Genomic DNA, 22,193 nt, shown 5'->3' with positions numbered 1-22,193 from the left:
TGAGAAAATGTAACCGCTTATCTGTTAAAATTCACAATCACAATGACATGCTAGTTTAAATTTATTAAACTAAAACAATAGTAAGGGACAGTTCCAAAAAATGGATTCTGAATAACGAACGGACTTGATGCTTTACGTAAAGCATCAAGTTGATATCTACTATGATTCATTTGATGAAACCTATTCAAAAATTCTTTTAAAAAGTTTATCAAGGAATGACTCGATTAGAAAATTCACATTCAGTCATCCTTTTATAACTTAAATGATCATTTAATAGGTGCAAAGATGGCATTTAAAAATTATGGAAAGTGGGGGGGGGGTTGTTATTTTAGACAATACATTAAGATACCGAATGATAGATTGTGCTTCCATTAGATATTCGAAAGTCATATTAAAATACTGAAATCTGTTGATGCTCATTCGATTTTTCCATAAAACAGTTGTCATCAAATATTCATTAAAGCCCCGTTCCCACGGGCCGTGTGCGCCTTTCGTCCGGCGCATTTTGCCCTCTTTCCGCTCCTTTGGCATTATCCGGGGCTATTCGATATCTGTTCATTTTACGGACAGTTTGCGGGGAGCTCCCGACCCATGTCAACAGTCGTGAATGGTCCTACAATGAGTCAGATGGCAGATTTACAACTGTATCCATAAAGGCAGCGGGCCATGGGAATGGAGATTAATAGATATACGATACGGTTATCTTATGATATACATTTGCTATCTAATATAGATGATACTATTCTACAAGTGGTTTGCTTTTTTTTAATGTTATTTGAAAATTTTGTCAAACAAAACTAATATTTAAATTCTTTAACACAATGTGGCAGAAATAATATGAGCATTGTGCCAATATTTTTTTAAGTCGTATGCTTTCAAAACTGCTTTGTCAAAATATCAAATGATGGTAAGTATGTCACAACTCTGGTTCCATATTATATGGCAACGTCTTATCAGAATGCCGGGTTGACGGAGGATTGACTTTTGCTTATGTTGCAGTCATTGAAAGTAGCAAGTAAGCAATAGAAAATAATTCTATTACAAGTTGGATACTGGAATTTCCTAAAAGCTATGGTTATGTATTATGAAATCCAATGAATGAACGAAGCTTTATTTAAAGATTCTATTTCAATATTTACATACCCTTTACAGATTTTTGAAAATATTTGCAATTTTTAAGAGTGTGATCAAAAGAAAATCGTAAAGGAGCGCTGACATCTTGCACATTTTAAACCGAAAATGAATGGGAATAACTAACGATAGTCTCATTTCTCCTGGTGAATTGAGATTAATTATTTAAAAGTAAGAAACTAGAAACAAACTTGTAGCGCCATCTGAGGATGATATCACAAATTAACTTCACAGAAATGTGAGCATGTATTTACTGCCAAGAATTATTCTTGATAGATTCGAAGTGTTCCTATTCGAACTCATTCGCTGCTTGATGAGCCTTAATCATTTTTCCTAGAGTCCAGAGACCAGCTGGTTTATCTGCCCTACCACGTCATTTGTTTGTAGATTGATTTGGCATTCGAATTGTTCATTTTTTCCTCGGTTACATGGATGATCAATAGTCTGGGCCCCACGCCTTCCGAAAGCTCTGCTCCATGTTGTTTTTAAGTAAAATCACTTACAAGAGTATGAAATTCGAATTAAGATTACGATCATCATTGATAACATAGTTTTGATTTTTAGCAAACAGGAGTTAAAACGAAGTAGTTAAAGTCATCATTCGAAGCAGTCAACGGCCTATGATTGAGGCAAGCATCTATTTGGGAAAAAATAGTCGAGAATTTCTCTGAAGTCAGATAAGTCTCAACAATAAGGCAAATGAGGTAATAATTCTGGTGGGATGAAATAAAATTCAATTTTCGAGTAATATTTAGATTTTCACACGACATGCAGTGTTATAGTAACTCAGCAGCACTTTTTGTTTCTTGTTTTATGGAAATAGTTATGTCGGAATACGGGTCTTAAAGAAGGCGCACAGGATTTTTATTCTTATTTAGTAAAATGATATATATTTATATATATTTAATCAGGAAGATGCGGTGGTGGATTTCCGATTAAGAACTGAAGAACTGCAGTCTGGTTAGTGGGGTGTCGCTCGCAGATCCGATTTGAAAAGAAAAGATATTAGCCTAGATCCCAAATAAATAAATTTGTAAAAAATGCAAAACTCTAAAAATATGAATCCTATGAATTATAAAGCATACGGATAGTAACAGCTCTATGAAAAAAGCATAGTTAGTCAGGTGCCAATCTATTTCAATCCGTTCACTTAATATATAAAATTGTGGGTACAAACAGGGATCCCACTCAGTAATAAGTTATAGTAAATAAATAAAAATACGGATTTCTACAAATTTATTTAAATAAATTACCTGAAACAAATAATAAAAATGTTAATGAAGATCAAAATGTGAAACTAAATTGATCAAAAAGAGGGTCTCGTCATTTACACTGCCTAGGAATAAAATAATGCCTAATACCGCTTCTGGGAGAATATAGAAAACTATCTATAAAAAAATGACGAATGCTATCATAATAATTGTCATTATTATATCTTGTTTACAATATTCAGAGGAAATGTCAGCGAAACAAACATGTTTTTCTTTTCTAAATAGGAAGAAAAAAAAGTATACTTGACAAATACCTTTATTCACATTTCCGCACATTCATCGTCCATCATTTTAAATGCGCAGACTCAAAAACCATTAGAAGGTTACTTTTAATATTATGTCCTACTAACGATTTACTATCATACTACACATTCAAAAAGACACAGACAGTAGAATGCAAAGGATTCATGCCGTTTCATTAACTTTATTATTATGCAATGCTCCGCGTTATGGAAGCAGGAAAAAGTAGACAGCGAACATGGCAACACACAAAAAAATAGAATGCTTAGGATTTTGTAATAGAACAAGGCCATTACAAACAAGGATAAAGGGCAAGCAAAATCATATGTAAATTACCCAGAAAATAAATCACAGAGTAAATTTTTAGATAATTCTAAATTTACAGCATGTCCTGCTCTTTTATTTGCATACAACTTTTGAATTTCATAGATACCTTTTTAAATACTATCATCTTTATTCTGCTATTATTTTAGTATAAATAACATGAAAAATGAGCTACTATAATTCGTAAGTACGAAGCAAAAAAAAAAAAACGTTTTGTGCTTTTAATTTACATTCAGCATTTTATCTAAAAATACTTATTTTTTAAAATTTAGTAAAATAGGACTCATTTTACATTCTGGAAGAATTCTTAATAGAAAAAATAATATAATTTATTTCATTAAGAGCTTTTGTGTAACTTCTTTAATTTTGTTTCGAAATTTTGTAGAGATCTGTATTATTAATGACAATGCAATAATTTGACGGTTTTCAAAACTTATTTATAGATTTTATTTTTAATTAATTTAAAATTTTATTTGTAATCAAGAACAAATGTACTGCTCATACCTTATTCTGCAAAATCATCAGAACACTGTTATGAAAGAACAGAATTCTAAAGACTCCAAATTTTATTCATGATAATTCAATAAGCCTTGTATTTAAGGTAAGAAATTAAGAATATCCTAAGAAGTTATAATTAAGAAGTTAATATTTTTTAGCATATGACAGACCACGACCTTCGTAATACAAGGTCGTGTTACAGACTAAAAGAAAATGGAAATTTTGAAATGACTGGATTTTTTTAAACTATTATTTTTAATAAACTTCTATTTTAGCATAAATAAAATCAGCAAATAAACTGACTTCTATTCACATAATACATAAAATGCTAAATATAAAAATGAAAAAGTACTAAGTATACGTTTTGTATTTTAAATTTACGTCCACTATTTTTTATACAAACACTTCATTCTTTTCGCTTTTTGTCAAATATGATTACGTTTTTAATCTGGGAATACTCTTTCTATGAAATTTATAACTATTGCATTTTTTCCATATACATAAATTTACACGAATCCTTTTTTTTTTTTTTGTTGTTGTTTTTTTTACCCAAACTTTAGTTTTAAAAACTAGAAACCAATTTTCTACAATCTTGTTTATAGATGTTTTAATTTTAAATTTAAATTACATGAAATAATGTAAGGGGGAAAAAGTTATTACGAACACAGACACCACAGGTTATTTTAAAATTAATTAATATGTAATTATGATAAAAAATATAAACTTTTCAATAACCCTTCATAGCATTCTTTCCCAAAAAAAAGTACATTAGTTGATGAATTTACTCTTTCCATTTTTGAGTGCATTAACATAGAAACAAAATTAGTATCTTTTATTTGCGAAGACAAGAGCTTGCTACCCAGACGCCCTCTCTCCCCAACAAATTTGGAATACTTTTGATTATATATATATATATATAGCAAGTCATTGCAGCAGCCCGTATTTGTACCAAATGATTAAAGAGCACTGATAGAAGACAAAAGCAATTTAAGTTGTTTGTAGAAACAGTTATAGAGAATTCTAACAATTTCCGAATTTCAAATTGTTAGCTCACTGTTCTCTTCTGTACTCTCAAGATTAATGAGTTGACAGAAGTGGATTTCCGACTCTGTAACTGCGATAAGAAGTGGATCAAATAATTTAAGAAATGCTATTAGCTCAGATGCCGAATCAATAAATCTGTAAAGAACAAATATTCTATGAATAAATATGTGATCATTTTCATCCATTTGATAAATATAAATGGTAAGACTCCTATCTACTTCGTGACGTTCACTTAGAATACCAACCTTTAAATATAGTTGTGCATATCAAATATAGGGCGTGTCGCAATGCATGAATCAAAAGAAATAAAAATATATAATTTTCCACAAGGTTACTAAAATAAAAACCATTAACCTGAAATAAATTATTGCCATGTCTATTAATTTAAAAATGTGAAAAAAATTTTAAAAAAATAATTTAAAAAAAGCCATGATATGCACTGCTCAGAGCTGAAAAAAGTCCTAAATCTGTCACCTTTCACAAATGAGACTAAATAAGATTATATAAAAGACACAAGTACAAGACGTACGATGTCTTTAGGATTCTTACCTGGAATCACAAAACGGCAGGACTGAAAGACGGAATGAGTTATTTAATCGGATATTAAGAAAAACCCATAAATTAAGAAATCAGAAATAATGACAAATACAACTTCATAAACCGTTGAGTAATGTTTTCGCAAGCTGAGGACTTCGAGTCGAGCACCGTTAATATATTTCGTTGAATTCACGTGCTATGGTTATATAGTTAAATGTTAAAATGCAATGCCTTATTGCTGAAGCATTCAGTTTTCATCATCCCAATCCTCAAATGACTCAGAGGAATACCACATCCGATATGGCAAATTTAGTGCTTATGTCTGTTATGTTCTCTTAGTCTTAGTATTCTCTTAGTCAAACCCACAACAAGATCATATTTTATGCCCAAGTCGCTTTTCTAAAAAGAAAAAAAAGAAAAAAAAAATTCACGAATTCTAAAGAAATCTAGAATCCAAACCCTTTCAACAAGAAACTGAGCGAAGATTCATGATTGTTTGCGGTATTATCCGAGACATAACGAAGAACCCCGAATCCTGCCGATGACGTAGCGAGTCAATCAGATTTGAAATGTGAATCGCACAATAGAGTGAATAAATTTCCTGGACATTCCCGGCAAGTGCGGCCTTGGAAGCAGGAAATGCTTTCGGCTAAGGATTTATAAGTGTGAGGAAATACAAGATACGGTAATAAAAGAATTACAAAAAAGAGGATAATTTTGAGATTTTCAAAGAGGATCGTGACACTTTTGTATCTCTCGAAGAAATCGATGAATTAACTAATAAAATTGTTTCTTGGATTTCGTCATTCTTTTCTTCTTGATTGTAAGATTGCAAATTATTTCGAGTGATATAAATCTGAATTTATAATTTCAAGGATTTTCGTATAAAATGTGACATTATTAAGGTAAAACCCTCTGATTATTTCACTTCTTCAAGCCCGTTCACACTCGAAAAAGTTGTGTCCCTCAGGGGATTTATATGAAGTGAAATAAATATGAAATAAGATATATGTAAGAAAATAAATGCAAAAAAAGTTTTCTGTGATCTATTAAAATATGTATTTTAATAATTCAATAATTATGTATTATTTGATTAAAACATGATTTATGTATACAGGATATTATGTATACTGATACGAAAACAAGCAGCTATTCCTAACCGTTACAAATGGGAAGATACATCTAATAAAAAAATGGTCTAAATGAAGTAAAGAATTAATTACATATTATGAAACTTAATAAACGCTCCGATTAATGACGGGTTTTAACTTTTTATACACATCTCCCCTTTAGGGTTCATATTTAATAAAACAGTCTTGAAACACTGACACTTTAAATAAATAAAATGACACTTTTTTGCGACTAAAACTGAGTGAGGTATGAAAATTTAAATATCACTATTTTATAAAAGTATGCGATTTTAGGTCCCTCCATCGACCGTCTCAAAGTAGATGCAAATATCAGCGCCAGGAATTTTCCCGTGGCACATTAGCTTAAAGCTAGGAAAGTGTTGATAACCTTTAATATCGTTATCTCAGGATGATTTCGTGAGTTAGTCAGATTTGGTAGCAGAAGATGGAAGTTTTTTTTTTTTTTTTTTTTTTAATTTAAAAGTTGGAAAGTCAAAAATACCTCCATAAATGTTATTCCTTAGGATCAAAGAACTTTATAAAATTTAAACTTCCTAATTTTTTCGCAAGTACATTTATTGACTGAAACAAAATAAAATATTATTAAAACATTTGACAGTAAAATTGAAAACTTAATTATATGATGAATCAAGAACATTTTTAGTGAATAAGTCTTTGAAATATTGCATACATTATTTTTAAAAAAACTATTCTATAATACATAGGAACGATTCTGCTTTCTATATTTATAGTTTTAAAAAACATGTTTCATTTCAACAAAAAAATTTTTTGTAATATTTGAAGTTTAATTACTTTATTTCAAAATAAAGTTTAAATTTTAAGGGAGACGACAGAATATTAAGAAAATGCATAATATCAATGATCAGATGGGTGTAAAGCTTCTAAAATGGTATGAGTTCTATGATTATCAAACTTTGAATCATAAAGATATTTTGCTGAAAAAGTCATTAGACACCTAGTTACATAAAATATTTTATTGAACATTTTAGCGATATTGATTAACAGCTTTAATGCAAAAACAAAAAGCTAATTTGAAATTTATATTCTCTTCGGGAAGTTGAATTACTAAATTCGAATAAATATGGATAAACAAAGAGTCTAAAATGTGATACAGATTTACAATTTTGTTATAAAAATCCTTTACCAAATTCATATATCCATTTGTTTTAGTACCTCCTTTATATATACATCGACATAAATTCTAAAAAAAAATGTTTATTTTCTGACGCAGGGAGGTTTAAAGCAAGAAAATGCTATTATTAGAACATGAGCAAGAAAGCTCTCAAGAAATAACCGAGTCAGCAAAATTTCGACGACATTTTTATTAATCAAAGTAGTTCAAATTAGAAATTCAGTATCACAGTAGAGGTCTTAAATCTCCTCTATATCTGCAATAAAATGTAAAAAAACAGAAAGTGTAAAATTAACAACATTTTCATGGTGGTTAACTGCGCATTATTTTCACATTATAATTAACAAATAAATACGAATAAGAATATTAAGAAGCATACGAATTTTGAACGAATATTAGATATTAGCACCACGAACAAAAAAAAAATATGTATAAAAAATTCTGAAAAAAAAAAACACAAAGCTATTTCTAAAAATTATTATTAAGGTTGAAAACATTTCATTTTTGTTTGTTTTTTAAATTTCTTTAGTTCTATATTCCGAAATGATATTGATATTACTATAAAATTAAAAGAAAAACCTTCTATCCGAACTACAAAATATGAGGTCGAATTTTTTCACGAATTTTAGAGCTTTTTTTATACTTTGTATACAAAATGTAAAAATGATTTAAGTTTCAGTATTCTGCAAAAAATTATCAGATTGGCACTGTCATTCCTACTTTTCGAATATATAAGAAGTATTTTCCCATTTCAGAGTATTGTTATTGGTTCAGATAAAATTTCAAAGAAAAATTATTTATTATCTGCATCGTAAATACCAGTGCTAAGGTATTCGTTTTAATGCAACTGTGGGAACAAAATAATCTTTCCCAAGTTGAAATTATGCATAATCCGCATCTGTTTCTCTCATTTCAACACTTCAGTGATCAGGAGCACAGATGGGGCTCTCCGATATTGAAATTGGTGTCCTTTTTGCAGATCGTATGCATGTTAGATTGAGTGAAATAATTTTAGTTCACAATAAGTTTAAGTAACTTAATAATTTTGTAAAATGTTATGGATTTACAGTCTGAAATAAAATATTCAATTCCAGATTTCTTCTTTGTCTAGTAGTTAACATAGTCGTACATGTAAGTAAAGCCGATTGGATTGTTAGGAATTCGAAACCTGCAGATAATAAGAAGTCATGTCTGAAAGAAACATTTAAAAACAAAATGTAATTCTTATAAAGTTTATTAATTAAGATGATTTTTTTTTCTACATTATATGCTTGAAAATCCAATGAATTACTTCCAAGTTGCCCGATCTTATATATAAATGCCATCTCTTTCCGATACGCTTCACGTTTCATCACCATAAAAGTCCAAACTATTTTTAGATGAGCGAGATGAAAGATTCACAATTGAAGCAGAAATAGTTGAAAGCAGTGAAGAATTAAAAATCAGTTACCATTTTTTATATTTAGTTTTTGCTATTTGAAACAATGTCTAAGAAACTAAACAGATGAATCCATTTCATTTCGTTTTCCAAAATAAGAACTGTCCCACATTCGTTACTTTAAAGATATCAAAAATGATTTTAAGAAAATGAATCCTACAAATTTTGTTTCTTAATTACTATGTCAAATTTGCAGTTAGTTAAAACCGGATAATGTGTTGAATATATACTATATGTCCAGTTTCGTTCTTTTAACTGCTATTTACCATTTAAGATAATAACTTTTGCAGCACAGCTCTAGTTCATAAGTTATTAATTGGGGAAGAGTAATCATTGATTGACGGTTAATGATTAAAGACTTTGTAAAGAAAATAGTAAATTTCACTTATTTAGAAACTATTGCCTTTGTGACATGTTTATTCACTTGGAAAGTTCCTTTTCAATTAAAATGTTGCACTGACTGTTGTTCGGAGACATTTTCAATTTCATCACAACTTAATCAATGTTTCAATAAGCATTTCATTCGTTTTAATTATTTATTTATTTCTAAATTTTCTTTATGATGTTATGCAGAATATTCAGGAGTTAAATATAAATAAGAAAAGAAAATCAAATAACAAAAATACTTATCCTAACATAAAATCATTAAACAGATTAAGCATCACAATTTTCGATTCTCTAACATTCAGAAGTTTCTAAATACTTCAAGTCTACAGACCAAAATTTCATTTATTTGCTTCGTTACATTAACATCTTATTTTAAGATAATCTAACATAATATTTAGAAGCTCGTCATGTTTAACAATTCTCAGAGGAAGAAGGTAAAACCTGAACGATATTCTTCCTCAGTCTAAATTTCCTCGGGCTTTGTTAAAAAGGAGGTAAATACTTGCGAATCGCGATATCGGATTTAATGTCGACTAAATCAATAACCTTCCACCATCGGGCCATCACAATGAAGGGTATTTTTAGATTTCTATTTTAAATATCATACACAAATTTTTTGTCTCCATTTTTCTGTTTTTTTTAAATCTAGTTAATTATTAGAGAGACCATTTGGTACTGAGCATGCATGATTGCCAAGGTGATTAGCATTGATAATAATGACAGAAGCTAATCTTTGTCCACAGTTACAACATGACTCTGATGAGTTGGCGGCTGACTTTCGACCTTAGATAGACGAATGCATTTGCTTACAGGGGATAAAATTGAAAATTAGAGGGGGTTGCTGGAAAATCACAGGACTGTACTAATTATGATTTCAATGAATTCGGAAAACTTTTAAAAGATAAATAAAAAGGACGAATCCATTATTGGGGAAAGTTGCGGATGAATGTAGTGTTACAAAAGAGTGAAATATGGCCAGATCCGACGATCTTTGATTCGTGCACATACCAAAATAGATTCGCATGATATCAGGCGCATTCAAACGAGCCAATCCTAATAACATGTGTGAACTCTTTTTGACCTTCGAAGTGCAACAACTCGTCGTGGCATGGCCTCAGTAAGGCATTGGAAGAAATATGGTTTCATGCTATCTTTATAGTTGTACATAATTGCGAAAATGAAACTGATGCAGGATTTTGTGCACTAATGAACTTCTCGACTATATTCTATAAATGTTCGATAGGATTCATGTCACCCAAATCATTTACTGGAACTGTCCAGAATATTCTTCAAACCAATCGTGAACGGTTGTGATCCGGTGACATGGCGCACTTAATTCATGGAACATGAAGTCCATGAAAGACTGCAAATGATCACCAAATAGCTGAACATAATCATTTCCAGCCAATGATCTGATCAGAGGACTCATTCCATTCCATGTAAAGCTGTTGCTAGTCACATCATGATGGAGCTATCAACAGCCTGCACAGTGCCTTGTTGACAACTTGGGTTCCTGGTTCGTGGTGTCTGCACCACATTCAAATCTTACCATCAGCTCTTACCTACTGAAAGCGTGAATCATCTGGTTTTACAGTCGTCTAGTGTTCAATCGATATGGTCACGAGCCCAGGAGAGACGCTGCAGGGAAAGCACTCGAATAGCCTATACCTATAGCCTATTAAAGCCAAATATCACCGCAAGGTACAAACGGATAAATACATCGTACGTACCACATTGATTCCAATGTTGCTTGTCTATTAACTCCGACAATTCTATCTCCATTATAAAGCGCAAGCTCACGGCTACTGTCCAAGATTGGATATTATACCTGAAATTAGGTATCCTTGAACGCATTCTTGACACTGTAGACCTCAAAATTTTGAATTCTCTAACTGTTTCTGAAATGGAATGTCCCAAGCGTCTAGCTCCAATTATCAAATAGCGTTCAAAGTCTGTTGATTCCCATCGTGAGGGCATAATCACATTTCCCATTGATCACTTGAATACAAGTAAAGCATAGCCAATCCATTGCCTTTCTATGCATTTTGTAAGCAATATACAGATGCAACTACTATCTGCATATTTTCTTATTACTATCCCATGACTTTCGCCTCTTCAGTGTATTAGACTTTTGTCCACCCGAAATATCCATAAGCTATAAAAAAAGTTTTAATTTCACCTGAAACTTTTATTTTCACAAGATGCTCTGGTGAAACAAATATTTTGGGATTGTTTTTCAAAACTTGTTTCGGTAAAGTTTCTGAAATTTCGACCTTGTTCTGATCAATGCTTCCAGTACTGTTTCGGAAACATTCCCAAAAAGAGAACGCAACACAAGAAATCGTAATAAAAATTCCATTCCTCTTAATGGAAGTATGAACATAATTCTTTTCAGTGCCATTCTTAATTCAGTATACAAAAAGTAAAATATGCCACAAATGATAAAAACAGAATACTTTTGCAACAGTCAACAAACAATGTGCAATGGTTTAACAATTGCTTAATGATGACAGAACTGTTGAAATTTCATTTTCTTAAAAAACTTTCTACAATACACATCTCGCTTGTTCTTCTTCATTAGCATTTGCTTTCTTAATAATTAGTTTGCACATATTATCAGTGAAATCAGCAATATAAAGTACGCTAAAAATCCATTTTCATGGTTTTGTTAAGAAGGAAGCTTTGCTTTATACATAAATCTACTTCTCAGGAAATATAATTGTTTTTCAGTATTGTTCAGCATGTATGTACTTACATGCACTTGAACATGTACGAAAGTGGAAAAATAAATAAAATAGATTTCTTTTGATGCAATTTCGAACTGATCATAGAAATTTTGAAAAAAAAAAAAAAAAAAAAAAAAACATAACAAACTTCAATTACGAGTTCAAAAAATTGCTTAATAAATTTATTTAAACTTAAACGCTTTCGTTGCGAAACCAAAATGGTGAGTCATGCAAGGACCATCAAATCTTAATTCAAAATTTCATAAACTGCTCATCTTGAGCTCAGATTTTGAATGTAACGACCCTTCTTATCTGGCCCTATTTCATCTTCTTCCTTGAAATTTTCTCACAGAACATCTTTACTAACCAGGTGAAATGCTTTCTGAAACTTTCTCGCATATTCCTTTATAAATTCGTTAGCCACCTCTCCCTGCAAAAAATTGTGGACTTTTAACAAGGCCATGAGTGCTCAGATTTTTTTTTCGGCCGATAAATACCAAAATTGAACACTGAGCTACAATTTTAGTAATTTAGTAAAAAGTAAAAGCCTTTATCTTTCTTTCACAGGAGTTCATTTTAGATTCATTGTTAAAGGATAATTTATAATCTTCCGACTTTTCAAATCGATACAAATTACCCATTCCTGAAATCAGTGAAATGCCCTCTATTCTATTAGGCTATGGTTGAGAAATCGATATTTTGAAGATACAATGCTTCTAGTTCCCTTAAAATACTGTGAGTTCAGTGTTTATATCAAGTATAAAAATACTTAGCAGAGAAATTCTATATTATCAAAATACATATAATATGATACATTTAAACTTTTACTCATTAAAAATCCTGGCGAACCAGCTGGTCGCCGAAAACAATTATCATAACAAAAAATGCAATTTTCATTATCTGATATTTTGGAACACTATAGATAAATTTATTAAAATAAGCAGAAATTGAAATAACTACTTCATCAGTCCTCGGATTTTCTTACTTTTTCAGGAAAGTTCTCAGAGAAATAAGCAACTGTTAATTTTTTCCAAAAATAATCGCATTGGTTTTCAATGTCCAGTCGTTTAATTTTGATTTAAATGAAATCATGAATCATTGCGAAGAAAACTAAAATTGGTATGAATTTAATTAATCGGTATGAAGAAAATATAAAAGAAATTCTTCAATATTTCGAAACTTTTAAATGCATTCTAAGAAGACGGTTGAATTGTTTTGTTTTGTTTTTCTCATCTTTCCCATTGCCTTCTTCTTTGTCAGGCAAAATGTAATCAATAAGAATTGCAACTGCTCACATTTTATAAGGCAGTCAATTTTTATGAATGTTTACATCCTATCAAAAGCTGAGTTTGCTTTCAAATACTTCCAATCGAATTTTATCTTATGCGACTGATATAAATACCTGTCTAATGTCTAGCTTCATTGCGCAGGGGAGAGGGAATCGTCCAATCCCCCGAATGTCTAATTCGGGGGGGGGAGGGAAATACTCCGATATATATGTATATATTTTTTAAGAGCAAAGTGTCGGAAAGTGTCATGAAATATTTCTCACACACTCGAACACATACGTTTCTGCGCAAATGTAAATTATCAAATAAAGCAATTAAAACGGGTAACTCTTTTCAAGGACAAATATTTCAAAATAACTTATTACGGAAGAGAATACTGTGCAGATATGTCGTAATATGTGTTTAATCATTCACCACACACAGCTGGGACGGAACTTCAACAGTATCTACGATTTCGCAGCAATTCGATTACTTACGCTTCAACAGAAGTATAACTCTTGGGAAAGAAGTATGGAATAAGCGCTTTTGGTTGATTAATATCAGTTCACAGAATCCTTACTACTTTTTTTTTTTTTTTTTTTTGTATACAGAGGGGGGGGGAAGTGTTTTAATCTTTGATCTAAAGATTTAAACACTCGAACTTTTCAAAGACTTCAGATTTCTGTAAGATCTTAAAATCCGTTCTAGAAATTATGTTTGTATATCTACATCATAATTTGAAAAGAAATCGAGTTATAAGGATAAAAAAATGACATAAGATATTTCCATGAAAAATGTAGATTTCTTTCAAATTTTAAATGAAATCCGTCAGAGAGAAGTCTGTTCTCTCGGCCATTCATGAACATGCAAATATATATATATATATATATATATATATATATATATATATATATATATATATATATATATATATATATATATATATATATATATATATATATATATATATATATATATATATATTGAACTAAGTGGATGAAATTTGGTGTATAGTTTTATGATCAGAACTGTTGATACGTATTAATTCTGGACAAACGATAGTTGGCTGTCTATCAATATAACTGTTTGTGCGTATATGAACATGATAACTCAAAAACAAAATAAAAGGGATGTTTAAAATTTGGAAAGTGATCTTCAAATCAGAATTTCAGATATATATCAATTTTTGGTTACAATTCACCAAAGAGAAACGAAAAAAAGTATACACATAAAAAAGTCCGGATGTGAACATCCCAGATTTTTCACACTTCAGTCTGTGTCTCAGAGGAATTCTTGATATTGAGATGATAAGAATCTATTCTGCGATTATGGAAACATATAATAAAAATAGGGGGAAATTTTAGTAATCAAATAACTGGAATTTAAACATTTTCGTGAAAATTTTTTAGTCAACAAACAATTGCATCCATTCTATATCTCTTTAAATAACTTTTACATTTCAACAGATGGTTAACTTACTCAACGCGTCGCATGATTTATTTTAAGAATTTTTAAAAATCTTCGTAACTTCGTGAAAACACAGTACTTTTATTTACTTATTCATTATGTTTCCTGACGACGCGGTATCTGGATTTTTACACGATTGAAGAGTCTCTTATCAAAAGAGAATATATATATTCTGTAAAAAATTTTTTGAAACTTAAGAAGCTAATAGTTTTTGAATAATTTTTCTTTATTTTTTAATAATAATTATGTTGAAAAATTCCTGTCAATAATAGCAAAGGAAATTCATGTTAAATTTTTAAGAAATAGTTATGGCAAAAAGCTTACTGGATATTTTAAATTTTGATATAAAAAATGTGGTGTTATCAAATTTGGGAAAACACCAAAAACTTGGAATAAAAATATTGTTTTTAAAATTTTATTAAAAACAAAAATTTTGAAAAAATATCTTTTAAATTTAAATGCAGTAAATAGGACCGCTATCCTCATCCGGGCAATTGTCTTCCTCAACACTTTTGTGGAAAATGCCACCTCCTGAAAAACAATCTGTTTACAATCTAGAACCGTTTCAGTTCCGGAAATGTAGCCATAACGGCTTGTACACAAATACCTCGCGTCCTCGGCCTTTCTTTAATTGCTGTTCTCCTCAGAGAAAGTGCAGAGAACGATGCAAGGTTGCGCATCCCTTCTTCCAATTCCTAAACAGACTCGAATCTGTAGAGACGATAATCTGAATTTGGTACCAATCGAATTTTTCGGTTACGGTACCTTTTTTCTAAGAATTTTGACACTCAAATGTAGGCTGAGAGTTGCAATGCATAACCTCTGTAAACTTTTTTTAAATCGCACTTCTGCCCATCTTCTCCAAGACGACGGAATGTCCGAAATTACTTCTTGTTTAAGCCAGTATAACTTTTCCCAGTATTATCACGCTTCCGACTCTCAACAATCTTCCTCTTGACATGGCCACAGTAATGGCAAAATATTATGGAAAACGGCAACCCTTCTTGCCTTCACCGTCACGAAATACTTCAATTTTTAGGAATCTGGCATAGATTTTCGCCTTTTCGGTTTTTACATCACAATCTGCAATGTATGGATTTATTTTCTCTTCTGCTGAATAATTATTATGAAAGATGACGAAGATCTTAAAGTTTTGAAATTATGAATGTTTGTCAGCTGCCTTGCCTTTTAGAAACCGCAGATTTGAGCCTGACTCGCCATTTCTTGAGATGATTCATTTGCTTTCTTCAAATGTATTTTTTTTTCTTGCCAGATTTCAATGTAATGTCGATGCAGTGTCCTTTAAAAGAAATTGACGAACAAAAGCCCTGACATCTAACAATGAAGAATTAACGTAACGATGTACTATAATCAATGAGGGAGTATTGATTGATCGTTTCATCGATATGCGGACTCATAGGAATTTTAATCTGCAGAGGCTCTTATACCCGAATAATAAAGAATTTTATTTAATAAATAGTAAGAAAGTGAAATTTTGAGGAAAGACAAAAAGGGTTTGATTATTTAAAAAAAATTTCAATAAGGAATAGTCTCCTTCCCAAGACATGGGAATAGACAAAAAAAGATCAGTGCAGAAATAAGTCCACCTTTCTTCGTCTGCTATCATTTGAAACTGTGCAGAAAAATTCGAAACAATAATTTGTAGTGGAAAGGTGAAAACTAAAACGAGATATTAAGTATTTAAATATCCTTTGAAAGCTACGTGGATTATGTTAAGTTTCGTGAACAAATGACCCAAAATGAAATATAATAGGATTTCTGTTAAAATATATATTTTAAAATAGTGGATTTTTTTTTAAAGTTTATGTATTTAATTTTGTAAAAAAATTTTAAGAATTTCACATAAGGGAAAAACTAATTTTTCTCGTAAAATAAGACTACACCCTTGCACGGCTATGTACTGCAGACCACCTACCGCCACCGTATTGCTCGGTACTTAAAGAGTTGGTGTGATCTATTGGTTCCTTGACCACCCTCCAGCTACCAAATAAACTGACTTGAATAGCCTCTTTGGAGAGGACCGACTATCGTTCTTCTCGAGGATCCTCTGCTTTAACGTTTTTTGTTCACCATGGTTGTCTCTCAACCACAAGCGTCAGCGAACCGCCACTTTCACATCACCACCAACACTTGGCATCAAAGACACGGCAGCTACCCAACTACAAGACTCCTAACTTTCCTGGTGTTTACCCACCAAACTAATATTCACAACCCAATATTCACTCTGTTCCCCATCTTAAATTTAACTCTCTTAAACCCACCAAACTAAATAATCCAAACCTGCCAAATCGCATGACAGCATAATTATTTCGACTTTCACAACTGACATACCAACAACATAGCATGTACTGGAAGAAACCAAACTTGAAATCATCAGTTCGCATACATGGAAAGAAAGAAATATTCTCGTGAGTGAATCCAGACTACTACTTCACCATTATCTTTCACTTACTCGATGTTACAATCTCCACACTTCATCTTTCGCCATCACGTGCCCTTACTCCTGATGGGCACCAAATTCTTACCTGAAAATCTCAATTTTCCAGATGTTACAATCAAACTTTTAATGTGAGCAACATGTTCCGGTACAATTACTAACAGTATAGTCGTTCAAGGTCATACTAGTCCAAGTCTCCAATTCTAAATTTCTCTCCTTTCTTAAAGCTCTCTGTTTCTATTGGTTCAGTAGAGTAAACTGCAGAACAATCACTTTCGTATCATCAAACAACACACTGCCCGGGCAGTTCAGAAAGTCTCCAGCCACAACTAACAAGTGCCCTAACCACAGATCAGCACAGACTTCTCTCTTTTCTAAACTCTTCCTTCTATCCAAGCAGCAATCTCTATCTTCTATCCTAGGAACAATTAATATCTGATCAGTTCTTCAGAGTCATACTAATCCAAACCACTGTTTGGGGGTTCAGTCTCGTACTAAATATGTTCTGCTTTCTGTTGATCCAAAGCAGCAAACTACAGACAATCATCTAAATATCAGTCCATACCACTAAGCATCAAACACTGCCTAAACAATTCAAAAAGTCACCATCCGCTCTTTCAAAGCAATAAACCAATCCGGCAGTCACCCTCCACTCGCCAACGCCACAGCAAGATGCTGAATTTCCATTCCTAGGGAACACAACTAAATACATTCCACAAACGTGGACAAACATAATCTTTCCACATTCAATACGGGGCTTGAATCGAGTGACTAATGCCCTAGCACCATCCAAAAGATGTGAAAATAATAGATCCATGAATACTTCCGGATTGGAACACCTGTGCTCATCTAAAGAAGACGTAAGTAATCTAAGAAAGGTGCATCTAGAAGAAGAAGAAAGGTGCATCTAGTAAAACTTCTTTTCTCATGTTTAGTTAGATCCGAATATTCTGGAACACCTAAATATTTTTAACAAAACTAAATCTGCTTTTTTTTCTGTCTATATGTATGTGGTCATAAAATTTTGAATTTCAAAAAAAAAAAAAAAAAAAAACTATTTTTACAGTAGGTTACCAAGATCAATGCGAAAAAGAACATTTCGGAAAAAAGTGAATGTTTTATTTTTTGTAAATATATTTTCATTTACATTCAAGAAGTTTCTTGGTGCTTTTAAATTTTATAATAATTAAGTGCGCATAATGAAACAAAGAGGAGCCCAGCCGATTTGATTAGACAAAATGCTAATATGACCTTAATACTTTCTAATTCACAGAAATTACATTTTTTTTGTAAATTTATTTATTTGATAGGTTCATAAAATTTTTTAATCCATCGACTTGCGACTTTCGATTAGACAGTAGCCTATGCGAGTAACCTAATCAGAAATCCAGTACTGAGTATAACCATTAGTGTATGATAAAGATTACAATACAGAATATAATCATTAGTGTGTAACAAAGAATATATAATAGTCAACAACAATTATTGTAAAGAAAGAATATAATATAAATTCTTGCTAATGAGAGATAAAAATATAATTTTTATAGTCAGTATTTAATTATCAAATACAGAATTTTCTCCAAATTTATTACCAATTATAAATAATATAGAATTATTATACTTCATTTCTCAATTTAAATTCACCAAGTCGTGCAATACATTTTCTACATGACTTTAACTTACGAGGCAAGTAAGAGAAAAGATATATTTGCTTTTTTACCAACAAAAATCTGAAGCAGACATCGGGCAGACTCTATCCAGAACTCCATCGAAAGCGAGCGGCGTCCGTCTTCAGACGCAAATAAAGCACGATGGGAGCTCCAATGCAAATTCTCAGCCCAAAACAAAACACTTCACTCATGAATTCGCTTTCCGTACGTGACAAAAAGACGACTGCATGAAATGGCACTCTCCCCCCTCCCCCTGTCTTCTTTCCCGCATTATGTAAAACACGTCAGCACATTTGTGAAAGGTCCTGTCGATAGAAGAAACGGCATTGCCAGCGCAAATAGCAGTGGGAGGGAGAAGGTGCAATAAACAGTGAAACGCGTAATGTTCTGTCGCGCTTCCAACCTCAGAAACAGGGTCATCCAATCCAATGTGTCATTGTTTTTAGCACACCGCCATCATCATTAGTGAAACGACAACCGATGAGGGTATGGAAACCTAAACATTGTTCTAAACCACCGGCGTGAGAATACGAAAGGGGAAAGAAAGAATGCTTTTACACACATTCTGAACATTTCCTCTGGACGGTGGCAATCGTTTCTATGATTCTGGGCTATTGAGAAAAGTTATCGTTAGACTCAAATAAAATATAATTCAAAAACTTTAATTTCTCGGATCTTTATATGAAACAGTCAGTTTCAAAGTATTTCACTGAAAAGGATGAAAAACTTTCGAATTAACAAAAAATCATTCATTTTAAAACGCGAAATTTCCATTTTAACACTTGCTTCCATGCGAAAAAGATAGCATTAAAATATGTGTTGTTAAACAGAATGAATCAATAGGTGCAGAGTTACAATTATAATTTAAATTAATTTTTCTCAATATCATCTTTTTTAAAGTTTTAAATGCCTTACAAATGTATTTTAATTTTTGTGTAATAATTTGTAAACAATTCAGATTTCCGATTTCTGTTATAACTTAAAATAAATCAGTGTACGCATATAAATTTCGTCATTTTTAAAGTCAGTTTTAGGTTGATAAAACACAAAATTCTAATGTAAATTCGTTATGTATGGATAAAAATAATTCTAACAAATCAACTTTTCGATGAAACTTCAACACAGTACACTATTTTATTCCAAATTTAAGTAATATCAAAGAAGAATTAAGTGGAAAAATGAGAAGCATAGAACATTCAGTCTTTAAATAAATTTTATTTTTCTTCATTTGTCCATTGACTCTGACAGTAATAAACATTGACAAATCATGACAAATGATAAGAAGTTTATGATTATATATTATTATTATGATTAGTTTATGATTATATAAGAGTTTATAAACAAGGTTTTAATTAATACCATACGGTTGGCGCAGCATGATCAAGAATGGTTTTTGCGCCACAAAACTCCACTACATCAAATTTGACAGTATCAAATTTAAAAGATTTTTTTTTCGATATTTGATATTATTTTAATAATGCACAATGCGCATCCAAAACTTTATATAATACCCATAAATGGCTCATTCGAGTGCACACTGCAATTATGCACAAGATGTGCCTCGAAAAATATAGTATACTGGAAAATTCAAAAATATTACTTATGTTCTGCAGTGAAGTTTCCTTCGAATAGCACATTGGTCTCGATTCATTTTGAGGCTTAAAAAAATTCTTGTAAGGTATTTGACGGTGCTTTGTTCAAGAACAGAACAGATAAAACTTTTTAAAATATGAATTTCTCCACCAGATCGGTTTAATTAGAATCAAACATCACGGCTATTGAAACTAACAGAATTTTTTCCAAGGAAAATGTAAGCATTTTCTTCCAAACTTTCTTTAAAAAATTTAGGATTATTGCGATTACTATTTGCAATAAAATGTTCCAAAATATCTTAACATATTCAGTAACGAGAGTTACATTTTCTTACATGTTCCACAATCAAAATTCAAGGAGGGAGAAATATACAAATCATAATGCTCTTTAGAGTGTAAAAATATGTTTTAAAATAAAGAAGCTGCATACGTGCTGTTCCATAAATTAGCTTATTTTAATCTCGAAGCACAGTTTTTGAGAAAAAGGAAGATAAATTTAAACCTTCCAAATGGTATTTAAAGTCAACATCATGAAACATAGTAGAAATGATTGCCAATGACTAAAAATTATAGAAAAGAGTGTCAGCAATTTTTATCATCGATTTTGCTAAAATTAGCAAACTTATGGAGTTAGTAAAATAAGAAAAAGGCGATGTTTTTCTCCAGACAGTGAAAGTTACAGCACTTAGATTTTAAACGGCATAAAACAAACTAAAGATCCGTCGGAATCCTAAATTAAAGTAGAAGTAGAATTATTTTTTTAAACTAAAAGAACTTTAAAAACCTTATTTTAAAGATGCAGATAAATTGGGTTTGTCACACAAACTCGAGAAAGGTTATTGCAATTTTTAGGTAATAATTAGCTTTTTAATTGCAAATACAATTTCTTTTATTGTCGATGTATGTTTCCTCAAATAATTAATAAATTTTTATTATTCAATTTGGATTCCAAACTTTTGATTAAACAATATTTACAAGTGCGCCAGCAAAAACGAACTTGGAAAAAACATTATGTTTATACGAGGGTTGGAACTTTAATAGTGGCAATACTGCTGTAAAAACGCCACGCAATAAAACCAAAGAATGTCACGTATACCACAAGTTAGCTACATATCTATCTTACCTCTCAGCAAAAAGACTCGTCCTTCACGCGCATGCGGAGTGACGCGAAGAACTAATACTTGTATTTGCTTGCGGTCTAAAGTAAGTGTTGTCAGCATATTTTCAAAACAAGAACAACGAAGTTGGATAAAAATTGAATGTGACAGAGGTCGTGCAGCACGACAATGTCATCTAGGGCTTCAAGAGGCGTGCGGGGATTCTGCTTTGCCTTACAGAACTGTTGCTAGATGGGTAAAAGCCTTCAAAGAAGGGCGCCAAAATGTGGCAGACACGCATCGACCAGGTCGGCCTAGTGTCAACGGAGCAGAAGTGCATGCTGTTGCCGCCATAATGGACAGTGATCGATGCCAAACCATTCGTGAGCTGTCCCGACAGACAGGATTCGCACATACGACTGTGCTGCACATTCTGAAGGAACGCTGGCATGAGAAAAATTGCTTCACGATGGGTTCCACATCATTTGACGGAAATGCAGAAATGGCTACGATACGATGCTGTTCGAATCCACCTGGAGCGCTATGAGGGCGAAGGAGAGGCTTTTTTTTTATGCCGTATCATTACGCTGGATGAGACTTGGGCCAGATCGTACCAGCCAAAACTGAAACGTCAGTCAAATGAATGGCGTCATTACGGATCACCACGAAGTTCGAAATTTCTTCAGAACCCATCAATGTGAAAGTTATGCTGATTCTCATGAACGACTATGATGGTGTCATCCTAACACATACCCTTCCCCA

At 31.7% G+C, this 22,193-nt stretch overlaps 1 protein-coding gene across 3 annotated transcripts in view; it reads right to left on the bottom strand.

The window, feature by feature from the left end:
• The window catches only part of LOC129983900 (uncharacterized), a 112,888-nt gene that overhangs the window by 35,934 nt on the left and 54,761 nt on the right, over positions 1 to 22,193 (bottom strand). Inside the window, exon 1 of one of the 3 annotated variants that reach the window (XM_056093593.1) lies at positions 18,793 to 18,873. The exons of the other annotated variants lie outside the window; for them this stretch is intronic. The gene's annotated coding sequence lies outside the window, so the exon portion shown is untranslated. Of the gene's footprint in view, positions 1 to 18,792; positions 18,874 to 22,193 lie in introns of those variants that run through there. 3 annotated transcript variants of the gene reach the window in all.

This window comes from Argiope bruennichi, chromosome 9 (assembly GCF_947563725.1).
Source record: "Argiope bruennichi chromosome 9, qqArgBrue1.1, whole genome shotgun sequence".
Taxonomy (NCBI): Eukaryota; Metazoa; Arthropoda; class Arachnida; order Araneae; family Araneidae; genus Argiope; species Argiope bruennichi.
This window is presented reverse-complemented; position numbering and strand designations above follow the sequence as displayed.